At 46.9% G+C, this 7,500-nt stretch overlaps 25 non-coding genes and 1 pseudogene across 25 annotated transcripts in view; all 26 read left to right on the top strand.

Moving 5' to 3' along the window:
• The first annotated feature begins 136 nt into the window (after positions 1-136).
• On the top strand, positions 137-255 carry LOC146248216 (5S ribosomal RNA). The gene has a single exon (XR_014734451.1). It is a non-coding gene; the product is annotated as a 5S ribosomal RNA (ribosomal RNA).
• Positions 256-439: 184 nt separating this feature from the next.
• LOC146248215 (5S ribosomal RNA) lies at positions 440-558 on the top strand. The gene has a single exon (XR_014733898.1). It is a non-coding gene; the product is annotated as a 5S ribosomal RNA (ribosomal RNA).
• Positions 559-734: 176 nt separating this feature from the next.
• Positions 735-853, top strand: LOC146248214 (5S ribosomal RNA). The gene has a single exon (XR_014733268.1). It is a non-coding gene; the product is annotated as a 5S ribosomal RNA (ribosomal RNA).
• Positions 854-1,023: 170 nt separating this feature from the next.
• Positions 1,024-1,142, top strand: LOC146248213 (5S ribosomal RNA). The gene has a single exon (XR_014734450.1). It is a non-coding gene; the product is annotated as a 5S ribosomal RNA (ribosomal RNA).
• Positions 1,143-1,314: 172 nt separating this feature from the next.
• On the top strand, positions 1,315-1,433 carry LOC146248212 (5S ribosomal RNA). The gene has a single exon (XR_014734449.1). It is a non-coding gene; the product is annotated as a 5S ribosomal RNA (ribosomal RNA).
• A 178-nt stretch (positions 1,434-1,611) lies between these two features.
• Positions 1,612-1,730, top strand: LOC146248211 (5S ribosomal RNA). The gene has a single exon (XR_014734056.1). It is a non-coding gene; the product is annotated as a 5S ribosomal RNA (ribosomal RNA).
• A 170-nt stretch (positions 1,731-1,900) lies between these two features.
• LOC146248210 (5S ribosomal RNA) lies at positions 1,901-2,019 on the top strand. Its single transcript, XR_014733845.1, has one exon. It is a non-coding gene; the product is annotated as a 5S ribosomal RNA (ribosomal RNA).
• Positions 2,020-2,193: 174 nt separating this feature from the next.
• On the top strand, positions 2,194-2,312 carry LOC146248209 (5S ribosomal RNA). Its single transcript, XR_014734448.1, has one exon. It is a non-coding gene; the product is annotated as a 5S ribosomal RNA (ribosomal RNA).
• A 177-nt stretch (positions 2,313-2,489) lies between these two features.
• Positions 2,490-2,608, top strand: LOC146248208 (5S ribosomal RNA). Its single transcript, XR_014733267.1, has one exon. It is a non-coding gene; the product is annotated as a 5S ribosomal RNA (ribosomal RNA).
• Positions 2,609-2,778: 170 nt separating this feature from the next.
• Positions 2,779-2,897, top strand: LOC146248207 (5S ribosomal RNA). The gene has a single exon (XR_014733651.1). It is a non-coding gene; the product is annotated as a 5S ribosomal RNA (ribosomal RNA).
• A 170-nt stretch (positions 2,898-3,067) lies between these two features.
• Positions 3,068-3,186, top strand: LOC146248206 (5S ribosomal RNA). The gene has a single exon (XR_014734447.1). It is a non-coding gene; the product is annotated as a 5S ribosomal RNA (ribosomal RNA).
• A 176-nt stretch (positions 3,187-3,362) lies between these two features.
• Positions 3,363-3,481, top strand: LOC146248205 (5S ribosomal RNA). The gene has a single exon (XR_014733266.1). It is a non-coding gene; the product is annotated as a 5S ribosomal RNA (ribosomal RNA).
• Positions 3,482-3,651: 170 nt separating this feature from the next.
• Positions 3,652-3,770, top strand: LOC146248204 (5S ribosomal RNA). The gene has a single exon (XR_014734446.1). It is a non-coding gene; the product is annotated as a 5S ribosomal RNA (ribosomal RNA).
• Positions 3,771-3,946: 176 nt separating this feature from the next.
• LOC146248203 (5S ribosomal RNA) lies at positions 3,947-4,065 on the top strand. Its single transcript, XR_014733265.1, has one exon. It is a non-coding gene; the product is annotated as a 5S ribosomal RNA (ribosomal RNA).
• Positions 4,066-4,235: 170 nt separating this feature from the next.
• LOC146248202 (5S ribosomal RNA) lies at positions 4,236-4,354 on the top strand. Its single transcript, XR_014733024.1, has one exon. It is a non-coding gene; the product is annotated as a 5S ribosomal RNA (ribosomal RNA).
• A 172-nt stretch (positions 4,355-4,526) lies between these two features.
• LOC146248201 (5S ribosomal RNA) lies at positions 4,527-4,645 on the top strand. The gene has a single exon (XR_014734445.1). It is a non-coding gene; the product is annotated as a 5S ribosomal RNA (ribosomal RNA).
• Positions 4,646-4,815: 170 nt separating this feature from the next.
• LOC146248200 (5S ribosomal RNA) lies at positions 4,816-4,934 on the top strand. The gene has a single exon (XR_014733023.1). It is a non-coding gene; the product is annotated as a 5S ribosomal RNA (ribosomal RNA).
• Positions 4,935-5,106: 172 nt separating this feature from the next.
• LOC146248199 (5S ribosomal RNA) lies at positions 5,107-5,225 on the top strand. Its single transcript, XR_014734444.1, has one exon. It is a non-coding gene; the product is annotated as a 5S ribosomal RNA (ribosomal RNA).
• Positions 5,226-5,397: 172 nt separating this feature from the next.
• LOC146248198 (5S ribosomal RNA) lies at positions 5,398-5,516 on the top strand. Its single transcript, XR_014733264.1, has one exon. It is a non-coding gene; the product is annotated as a 5S ribosomal RNA (ribosomal RNA).
• Positions 5,517-5,686: 170 nt separating this feature from the next.
• Positions 5,687-5,805, top strand: LOC146248197 (5S ribosomal RNA). Its single transcript, XR_014734443.1, has one exon. It is a non-coding gene; the product is annotated as a 5S ribosomal RNA (ribosomal RNA).
• A 176-nt stretch (positions 5,806-5,981) lies between these two features.
• On the top strand, positions 5,982-6,100 carry LOC146248196 (5S ribosomal RNA). The gene has a single exon (XR_014733263.1). It is a non-coding gene; the product is annotated as a 5S ribosomal RNA (ribosomal RNA).
• Positions 6,101-6,266: 166 nt separating this feature from the next.
• LOC146248195 (5S ribosomal RNA) lies at positions 6,267-6,385 on the top strand (annotated as a pseudogene).
• A 174-nt stretch (positions 6,386-6,559) lies between these two features.
• LOC146248194 (5S ribosomal RNA) lies at positions 6,560-6,678 on the top strand. Its single transcript, XR_014734442.1, has one exon. It is a non-coding gene; the product is annotated as a 5S ribosomal RNA (ribosomal RNA).
• Positions 6,679-6,848: 170 nt separating this feature from the next.
• On the top strand, positions 6,849-6,967 carry LOC146248193 (5S ribosomal RNA). The gene has a single exon (XR_014733262.1). It is a non-coding gene; the product is annotated as a 5S ribosomal RNA (ribosomal RNA).
• Positions 6,968-7,137: 170 nt separating this feature from the next.
• On the top strand, positions 7,138-7,256 carry LOC146248192 (5S ribosomal RNA). The gene has a single exon (XR_014734440.1). It is a non-coding gene; the product is annotated as a 5S ribosomal RNA (ribosomal RNA).
• A 174-nt stretch (positions 7,257-7,430) lies between these two features.
• The window catches only part of LOC146248191 (5S ribosomal RNA), a 119-nt gene continuing 49 nt past the window's right edge, over positions 7,431-7,500 (top strand). Inside the window, exon 1 of the ribosomal RNA XR_014733261.1 lies at positions 7,431-7,500. This exon is cut by the window's right edge and continues 49 nt beyond it. This is a non-coding gene — a ribosomal RNA (5S ribosomal RNA).

The raw sequence follows: 7,500 nt of genomic DNA, 5'->3' as shown, positions 1-7,500 counted from the left end.
CACAAGTAGTCCTTCATGAAAGGGGCTGGAAGCTGTTTTCATTTTGACACGAGAGAGAGAGAGAGAGAGAGACCACCTTGCATTGTCAATTGCTAAATCTGTATATGGATAAGTAGCCTATGGTTGTCAACTTATTTCGTACGGCCATACCAGCCTGGCAACGCCCGATCTCGTCTGATCTCGGAAGCTAAGCAGGGTCGGGCCTGGTTAGTACTTGGATGGGAGACCGCCTGGGAATACCAGGTGCTGTATGCTCTTTTGCTCATTCACTTAGAAACTGAAATCTTGCAATATGCACAAGTAGTCCTTCATGAAAGGGGCTGGAAGCTGTTTTCATTTTGACACGAGAGAGAGAGAGAGAGAGAGAGAGAGAGACCACCTTGCATTGTCAATTGCTAAATCTGTATATGGATAAGTAGCCTATGGTTGTCAGCTTATTTCGTACGGCCATACCAGCCTGGCAACGCCCGATCTTGTCTGATCTCGGAAGCTAAGCAGGGTCGGGCCTGGTTAGTACTTGGATGGGAGACCGCCTGGGAATACCAGGTGCTGTATGCTCTTTTGCTCATTCACTTAGAAACTGAAATCTTGCAATATGCACAAGTAGTCCTTCATGAAAGGGGCTGGAAGCTGTTTTCATTTTGACACGAGAGAGAGAGAGAGAGAGAGACCACCTTGCATTGTCAATTGCTAAATCTGTATATGGATAAGTAGCCTATGGTTGTCAACTTATTTCGTACGGCCATACCAGCCTGGCAACGCCCGATCTCGTTTGATCTCGGAAGCTAAGCAGGGTCGGGCCTGGTTAGTACTTGGATGGGAGACCGCTTGGGAATACCAGGTGCTGTATGCTCTTTTGCTCATTCACTTAGAAACTGAAATCTTGCAATATGCACAAGTAGTCCTTCATGAAAGGGGCTGGAAGCTGTTTTCATTTTGACACGAGAGAGAGAGAGAGACCACCTTGCATTGTCAATTGCTAAATCTGTATATGGATAAGTAGCCTATGGTTGTCAACTTATTTCGTACGGCCATACCAGCCTGGCAACGCCCGATCTCGTCTGATCTCGGAAGCTAAGCAGGGTCGGGCCTGGTTAGTACTTGGATGGGAGACCGCCTGGGAATACCAGGTGCTGTATGCTCTTTTGCTCATTCACTTAGAAACTGACATCTTGCAATATGCACAAGTAGTCCTTCATGAAAGGGGCTGGAAGCTGTTTTCATTTTGACACGAGAGAGAGAGAGAGAGACCACCTTGCATTGTCAATTGCTAAATCTGTATATGGATAAGTAGCCTATGGTTGTCAACTTATTTCGTACGGCCATACCAGCCTGGCAACGCCCGATCTCGTCTGATCTCGGAAGCTAAGCAGGGTCGGGCCTGGTTAGTACTTGGATGGGAGACCGCCTGGGAATACCAGGTGCTGTATGCTCTTTTGCTCATTCACTTAGAAACTGAAATCTTGCAATATGCACAAGTAGTCCTTCATGAAAGGGGCTGGAAGCTGTTTTCATTTTGACACGAGAGAGAGAGAGAGAGAGAGAGACTACCTTGCATTGTCAATTGCTAAATCTGTATATGGATAAGTAGCCTATGGTTGTCAACTTATTTCGTACGGCCATACCAGCCTGGCAACGCCCGATCTCATCTGATCTCGGAAGCTAAGCAGGGTTGGGCCTGGTTAGTACTTGGATGGGAGACCGCCTGGGAATACCAGGTGCTGTATGCTCTTTTGCTCATTCACTTAGAAACTGACATCTTGCAATATGCACAAGAAGTCCTTCATGAAAGGGGCTGGAAGCTGTTTTCATTTTGACACGAGAGAGAGAGAGAGACCACCTTGCATTGTCAATTGCTAAATCTGTATATGGATAAGTAGCCTATGGTTGTCAACTTATTTCGTACGGCCGTACCAGCCTGGCAACGCCCGATCTCGTCTGATCTCGGAAGCTAAGCAGGGTCGGGCCTGGTTAGTACTTGGATGGGAGACCGCCTGGGAACACCAGGTGCTGTATGCTCTTTTGCTCATTCACTTAGAAACTGAAATCTTGCAATATGCACAAGTAGTCCTTCATGAAAGGGGCTGGAAGCTGTTTTCATTTTGACACGAGAGAGAGAGAGAGAGAGACTACCTTGCATTGTCAATTGCTAAATCTGTATATGGATAAGTAGCCTATGGTTGTCAACTTATTTCGTACGGCCATACCAGCCTGGCAACGCCCGATCTCGTCTGATCTCGGAAGCTAAGCAGGGTCGGGCCTGGTTAGTACTTGGATGGGAGACCGCCTGGGAATACCAGGTGCTGTATGCTCTTTTGCTCATTCACTTAGAAACTGAAATCTTGCAATATGCACAAGTAGTCCTTCATGAAAGGGGCTGGAAGCTGTTTTCATTTTGACACGAGAGAGAGAGAGAGAGAGAGAGACCACCTTGCATTGTCAATTGCTAAATCTGTATATGGATAAGTAGCTATGGTTGTCAACTTATTTCGTACGGCCATACCAGCCTGGCAACGCCCGATCTCGTTTGATCTCGGAAGCTAAGCAGGGTCGGGCCTGGTTAGTACTTGGATGGGAGACCGCTTGGGAATACCAGGTGCTGTATGCTCTTTTGCTCATTCACTTAGAAACTGAAATCTTGCAATATGCACAAGTAGTCCTTCATGAAAGGGGCTGGAAGCTGTTTTCATTTTGACACGAGAGAGAGAGAGAGACCACCTTGCATTGTCAATTGCTAAATCTGTATATGGATAAGTAGCCTATGGTTGTCAACTTATTTCGTACGGCCATACCAGCCTGGCAACGCCCGATCTCGTCTGATCTCGGAAGCTAAGCAGGGTCGGGCCTGGTTAGTACTTGGATGGGAGACCGCCTGGGAAAACCAGGTGCTGTATGCTCTTTTGCTCATTCACTTAGAAACTGAAATCTTGCAATATGCACAAGTAGTCCTTCATGAAAGGGGCTGGAAGCTGTTTTCATTTTGACACGAGAGAGAGAGAGAGACCACCTTGCATTGTCAATTGCTAAATCTGTATATGGATAAGTAGCCTATGGTTGTCAACTTATTTCGTACGGCCATACCAGCCTGGCAACGCCCGATCTCGTCTGATCTCGGAAGCTAAGCAGGGTCGGGCCTGGTTAGTACTTGGATGGGAGACCGCCTGGGAATACCAGGTGCTGTATGCTCTTTTGCTCATTCACTTAGAAACTGAAATCTTGCAATATGCACAAGTAGTCCTTCATGAAAGGGGCTGGAAGCTGTTTTCATTTTGACACGAGAGAGAGAGAGAGAGAGAGACCACCTTGCATTGTCAATTGCTAAATCTGTATATGGATAAGTAGCCTATGGTTGTCAACTTATTTCGTACGGCCATACCAGCCTGGCAACGCCCGATCTCGTTTGATCTCGGAAGCTAAGCAGGGTCGGGCCTGGTTAGTACTTGGATGGGAGACCGCTTGGGAATACCAGGTGCTGTATGCTCTTTTGCTCATTCACTTAGAAACTGAAATCTTGCAATATGCACAAGTAGTCCTTCATGAAAGGGGCTGGAAGCTGTTTTCATTTTGACACGAGAGAGAGAGAGAGACCACCTTGCATTGTCAATTGCTAAATCTGTATATGGATAAGTAGCCTATGGTTGTCAACTTATTTCGTACGGCCATACCAGCCTGGCAACGCCCGATCTCGTCTGATCTCGGAAGCTAAGCAGGGTCGGGCCTGGTTAGTACTTGGATGGGAGACCGCCTGGGAATACCAGGTGCTGTATGCTCTTTTGCTCATTCACTTAGAAACTGACATCTTGCAATATGCACAAGTAGTCCTTCATGAAAGGGGCTGGAAGCTGTTTTCATTTTGACACGAGAGAGAGAGAGAGAGAGAGACCACCTTGCATTGTCAATTGCTAAATCTGTATATGGATAAGTAGCCTATGGTTGTCAACTTATTTCGTACGGCCATACCAGCCTGGCAACGCCCGATCTCGTTTGATCTCGGAAGCTAAGCAGGGTCGGGCCTGGTTAGTACTTGGATGGGAGACCGCTTGGGAATACCAGGTGCTGTATGCTCTTTTGCTCATTCACTTAGAAACTGAAATCTTGCAATATGCACAAGTAGTCCTTCATGAAAGGGGCTGGAAGCTGTTTTCATTTTGACACGAGAGAGAGAGAGAGACCACCTTGCATTGTCAATTGCTAAATCTGTATATGGATAAGTAGCCTATGGTTGTCAACTTATTTCGTACGGCCATACCAGCCTGGCAACGCCCGATCTCGTCTGATCTCGGAAGCTAAGCAGGGTCGGGCCTGGTTAGTACTTGGATGGGAGACCGCTTGGGAATACCAGGTGCTGTATGCTCTTTTGCTCATTCACTTAGAAACTGAAATCTTGCAATATGCACAAGTAGTCCTTCATGAAAGGGGCTGGAAGCTGTTTTCATTTTGACACGAGAGAGAGAGAGAGAGACCACCTTGCATTGTCAATTGCTAAATCTGTATATGGATAAGTAGCCTATGGTTGTCAACTTATTTCGTACGGCCATACCAGCCTGGCAACGCCCGATCTCGTCTGATCTCGGAAGCTAAGCAGGGTCGGGCCTGGTTAGTACTTGGATGGGAGACCGCCTGGGAATACCAGGTGCTGTATGCTCTTTTGCTCATTCACTTAGAAACTGAAATCTTGCAATATGCACAAGTAGTCCTTCATGAAAGGGGCTGGAAGCTGTTTTCATTTTGACACGAGAGAGAGAGAGAGACCACCTTGCATTGTCAATTGCTAAATCTGTATATGGATAAGTAGCCTATGGTTGTCAACTTATTTCGTACGGCCATACCAGCCTGGCAACGCCCGATCTCGTCTGATCTCGGAAGCTAAGCAGGGTCGGGCCTGGTTAGTACTTGGATGGGAGACCGCTTGGGAATACCAGGTGCTGTATGCTCTTTTGCTCATTCACTTAGAAACTGAAATCTTGCAATATGCACAAGTAGTCCTTCATGAAAGGGGCTGGAAGCTGTTTTCATTTTGACACGAGAGAGAGAGAGAGAGACCACCTTGCATTGTCAATTGCTAAATCTGTATATGGATAAGTAGCCTATGGTTGTCAACTTATTTCGTACGGCCATACCAGCCTGGCAACGCCCGATCTCGTCTGATCTCGGAAGCTAAGCAGGGTCGGGCCTGGTTAGTACTTGGATGGGAGACCGCCTGGGAATACCAGGTGCTGTATGCTCTTTTGCTCATTCACTTAGAAACTGAAATCTTGCAATATGCACAAGTAGTCCTTCATGAAAGGGGCTGGAAGCTGTTTTCATTTTGACACGAGAGAGAGAGAGAGAGACCACCTTGCATTGTCAATTGCTAAATCTGTATATGGATAAGTAGCCTATGGTTGTCAACTTATTTCGTACGGCCATACCAGCCTGGCAACGCCCGATCTCGTTTGATCTCGGAAGCTAAGCAGGGTCGGGCCTGGTTAGTACTTGGATGGGAGACCGCTTGGGAATACCAGGTGCTGTATGCTCTTTTGCTCATTCACTTAGAAACTGAAATCTTGCAATATGCACAAGTAGTCCTTCATGAAAGGGGCTGGAAGCTGTTTTCATTTTGACACGAGAGAGAGAGAGAGACCACCTTGCATTGTCAATTGCTAAATCTGTATATGGATAAGTAGCCTATGGTTGTCAACTTATTTCGTACGGCCATACCAGCCTGGCAACGCCCGATCTCGTCTGATCTCGGAAGCTAAGCAGGGTCGGGCCTGGTTAGTACTTGGATGGGAGACCGCCTGGGAATACCAGGTGCTGTATGCTCTTTTGCTCATTCACTTAGAAACTGAAATCTTGCAATATGCACAAGTAGTCCTTCATGAAAGGGGCTGGAAGCTGTTTTCATTTTGACACGAGAGAGAGAGAGAGAGAGAGACCACCTTGCATTGTCAATTGCTAAATCTGTATATGGATAAGTAGCCTATGGTTGTCAACTTATTTCGTACGGCCATACCAGCCTGGCAACGCCCGATCTCGTTTGATCTCGGAAGCTAAGCAGGGTCGGGCCTGGTTAGTACTTGGATGGGAGACCGCTTGGGAATACCAGGTGCTGTATGCTCTTTTGCTCATTCACTTAGAAACTGAAATCTTGCAATATGCACAAGTAGTCCTCCATGAAAGGGGCTGGAAGCTGTTTTCATTTTGACACGAGAGAGAGAGACCACCTTGCATTGTCAATTGCTAAATCTGTATATGGATAAGTAGCCTATGGTTGTCAACTTATTTTGTACGGCCATACCAGCCTGGCAACGCCCGATCTCGTCTGATCTCGGAAGCTAAGCAGGGTCGGGCCTGGTTAGTACTTTGATGGGAGACGGCCTGGGAATACCAGGTGCTGTATGCTCTTTTGCTCATTCACTTAGAAACTGAAATCTTGCAATATGCACAAGTAGTCCTTCATGAAAGGGGCTGGAAGCTGTTTTCATTTTGACACGAGAGAGAGAGAGAGAGAGACTACCTTGCATTGTCAATTGCTAAATCTGTATATGGATAAGTAGCCTATGGTTGTCAACTTATTTCGTACGGCCATACCAGCCTGGCAACGCCCGATCTCGTCTGATCTCGGAAGCTAAGCAGGGTCGGGCCTGGTTAGTACTTGGATGGGAGACCGCCTGGGAATACCAGGTGCTGTATGCTCTTTTGCTCATTCACTTAGAAACTGACATCTTGCAATATGCACAAGAAGTCCTTCATGAAAGGGGCTGGAAGCTGTTTTCATTTTGACACGAGAGAGAGAGAGAGACCACCTTGCATTGTCAATTGCTAAATCTGTATATGGATAAGTAGCCTATGGTTGTCAACTTATTTCGTACGGCCATACCAGCCTGGCAACGCCCGATCTCGTTTGATCTCGGAAGCTAAGCAGGGTCGGGCCTGGTTAGTACTTGGATGGGAGACCGCTTGGGAATACCAGGTGCTGTATGCTCTTTTGCTCATTCACTTAGAAACTGAAATCTTGCAATATGCACAAGTAGTCCTTCATGAAAGGGGCTGGAAGCTGTTTTCATTTTGACACGAGAGAGAGAGAGAGACCACCTTGCATTGTCAATTGCTAAATCTGTATATGGATAAGTAGCCTATGGTTGTCAACTTATTTCGTACGGCCATACCAGCCTGGCAACGCCCGATCTCGTCTGATCTCGGAAGCTAAGCAGGGTCGGGCCTGGTTAGTACTTGGATGGGAGACCGCCTGGGAATACCAGGTGCTGTATGCTCTTTTGCTCATTCACTTAGAAACTGAAATCTTGCAATATGCACAAGTAGTCCTTCATGAAAGGGGCTGGAAGCTGTTTTCATTTTGACACGAGAGAGAGAGAGAGAGAGACCACCTTGCATTGTCAATTGCTAAATCTGTATATGGATAAGTAGCCTATGGTTGTCAACTTATTTCGTACGGCCATACCAGCCTGGCAACGCCCGATCTCGTTTGATCTCGGAAGCTAAGCAGGGTCGGGCCTG

The sequence above is a fragment of the Hypomesus nipponensis genome, chromosome 19 (genome assembly GCF_054491055.1).
Source record: "Hypomesus nipponensis isolate SF chromosome 19, ASM5449105v1, whole genome shotgun sequence".
NCBI classification, from domain to species: domain Eukaryota; kingdom Metazoa; phylum Chordata; class Actinopteri; order Osmeriformes; family Osmeridae; genus Hypomesus; species Hypomesus nipponensis.
Note: the sequence above shows the minus strand (reverse complement) of the source record. Positions and strands in the feature narration are given on the sequence as shown.